We start from the raw sequence: 2050 nt of genomic DNA, 5'->3' as shown, positions 1-2050 counted from the left end.
GTCATAGCTGGGTGCTCACGATTCACGGGTCCAGCGTCGGCGTTGTGGTGCGGCAAGCGTGCACTGGTGCGGTTGAGAGGGAGGGGTGGAAACCGCGTTAAACTCGTCTCCGTAGTTGAGAGGGAGCGGCCAAAGCAATGTACAATCGTCTTTGTAGTGGAGCTGGGAGGGGCAAGGATAAGGGACGAAGACCGGGGTAACATGTCGGATGCGATCATACCAGCACTAAAGCACCGGATCCCATCAGAACTCCGAAGTTAAGCGTGCTTGGGCGAGAGTAGTACTAGGATGGGTGACCTCCTAGGAAGTCCTCGTGTTGCATTCCCTTTTTAATTTTTTTCGCGCCGCTTGCAAAACAAAACGCACGTGTAAGTAATATATTTACCGTGTTTTATTATTTTGCACGAGTGCGGTAAGTCATAGCTGGATGCTCACGATTCACGGGTCCAGTGTCGGCGTTGTGGCGCGGCAAGCGTGCACTGGTGCGGTTGAGAGGGAGGGGTGGAAACCGCGTTAAACTCGTCTCCGTAGTTGAGAGGGAGCGGCCAAAGCAATGTACAATCGTCTTTGTAGTGGAGCTGGGAGGGGCAAGGATAAGGGACGAAAACCGGGGTAATATGTCGGATGCGATCATACCAGCACTAAAGCACCGGATCCCATCAGAACTCCGAAGTTAAGCGTGCTTGGGCGAGAGTAGTACTAGGATGGGTGACCTCCTGGGAAGTCCTCGTGTTGCATTCCCTTTTTAATTTTTTTCGCGCCGCTTACAAAACAAAACGCACGTGTAAGTAATATATTTACCGTGTTTTATTATTTTGCACGAGTGCGGTAAGTCATAGCTGGGTGCTCACGATTCACGGGTCCAGCGTCGGCGTTGTGGCGCGGCAAGCGTGCACTGGTGCGGTTGAGAGGGAGGGGTGGAAACCGCGTTAAACTCGTCTCCGTAGTTGAGAGGGAGCGGCCAAAGCAATGTACAATCGTCTTTGTAGTGGAGCTGGGAGGGGCAAGGATAAGGGACGAAGACCGGGGTAACATGTCGGATGCGATCATACCAGCACTAAAGCACCGGATCCCATGAGAACTCCGAAGTTAAGCGTGCTTGGGCAAGAGTAGTACTAGGATGGGTGACCTCCTAGGAAGTCCTCGTGTTGCATTCCCTTTTTAATTTTTTTCGCGCCGCTTGCAAAACAAAACGCACGTGTAAGCACCGGATCCCATGAGAACTCCGAAGTTAAGCGTGCTTGGGCGAGAGTAGTACTAGGATGGGTGACCTCCTAGGAAGTCCTCGTGTTGCATTCCCTTTTTAATTTTTTTCGCGCCGCTTGCAAAACAAAACGCACGTGTAAGTAATATATTTACCGTGTTTTATTATTTTGCACGAGTGCGGTAAGTCATAGCTGGATGCTCACGATTCACGGGTCCAGCGTCGGCGTTGTGGCGCGGCAAGCGTGCACTGGTGCGGTTGAGAGGGAGGGGTGGAAACCGCGTTAAACTCGTCTCCGTAGTTGAGAGGGAGCGGCCAAAGCAATGTACAATCGTCTTTGTAGTGGAGCTGGGAGGGGCAAGGATAAGGGACGAAAACCGGGGTAACATGTCGGATGCGATCATACCAGCACTAAAGCACCGGATCCCATCAGAACTCCGAAGTTAAGCGTGCTTGGGCGAGAGTAGTACTAGGATGGGTGACCTCTTGGGAAGTCCTCGTGTTGCATTCCCTTTTTAATTTTTTTCGCGCCGCTTACAAAACAAAACGCACGTGTAAGTAATATATTTACCGTGTTTTATTATTTTGCACGAGTGCGGTAAGTCATAGCTGGGTGCTCACGATTCACGGGTCCAGCGTCGGCGTTGTGGCGCGGCAAGCGTGCACTGGTGCGGTTGAGAGGGAGGGGTGGAAACCGCGTTAAACTCGTCTCCGTAGTTGAGAGGGAGCGGCCAAAGCAATGTACAATCGTCTTTGTAGTGGAGCTGGGAGGGGCAAGGATAAGGGACGAAGACCGGGGTAACATGTCGGATGCGATCATACTAGCACTAAAGCACCGGATACCAT

General features: G+C 51.9%; 4 non-coding genes and 1 pseudogene across 4 annotated transcripts; all 5 read left to right on the top strand.

Annotated features, from left to right (window-relative positions):
* The first annotated feature begins 206 nt into the window (after nucleotides 1-206).
* LOC123177431 (5S ribosomal RNA) lies at nucleotides 207-325 on the top strand. The gene has a single exon (XR_006488937.1). It is a non-coding gene; the product is annotated as a 5S ribosomal RNA (ribosomal RNA).
* Nucleotides 326-622: 297 nt separating this feature from the next.
* Nucleotides 623-741, top strand: LOC123177429 (5S ribosomal RNA). Its single transcript, XR_006488935.1, has one exon. It is a non-coding gene; the product is annotated as a 5S ribosomal RNA (ribosomal RNA).
* Nucleotides 742-1038: 297 nt separating this feature from the next.
* Nucleotides 1039-1157, top strand: LOC123177432 (5S ribosomal RNA). Its single transcript, XR_006488938.1, has one exon. It is a non-coding gene; the product is annotated as a 5S ribosomal RNA (ribosomal RNA).
* A 21-nt stretch (nucleotides 1158-1178) lies between these two features.
* LOC123177433 (uncharacterized) lies at nucleotides 1179-1299 on the top strand (annotated as a pseudogene).
* A 297-nt stretch (nucleotides 1300-1596) lies between these two features.
* LOC123177430 (5S ribosomal RNA) lies at nucleotides 1597-1715 on the top strand. Its single transcript, XR_006488936.1, has one exon. It is a non-coding gene; the product is annotated as a 5S ribosomal RNA (ribosomal RNA).
* Nucleotides 1716-2050: the final 335 nt, after the last annotated feature.

The sequence above is a fragment of the Triticum aestivum genome, unplaced genomic scaffold, assembly GCF_018294505.1.
Source record: "Triticum aestivum cultivar Chinese Spring unplaced genomic scaffold, IWGSC CS RefSeq v2.1 scaffold42753, whole genome shotgun sequence".
Classification (NCBI taxonomy): Eukaryota; Viridiplantae; Streptophyta; class Magnoliopsida; order Poales; family Poaceae; genus Triticum; species Triticum aestivum.
This window is presented reverse-complemented; position numbering and strand designations above follow the sequence as displayed.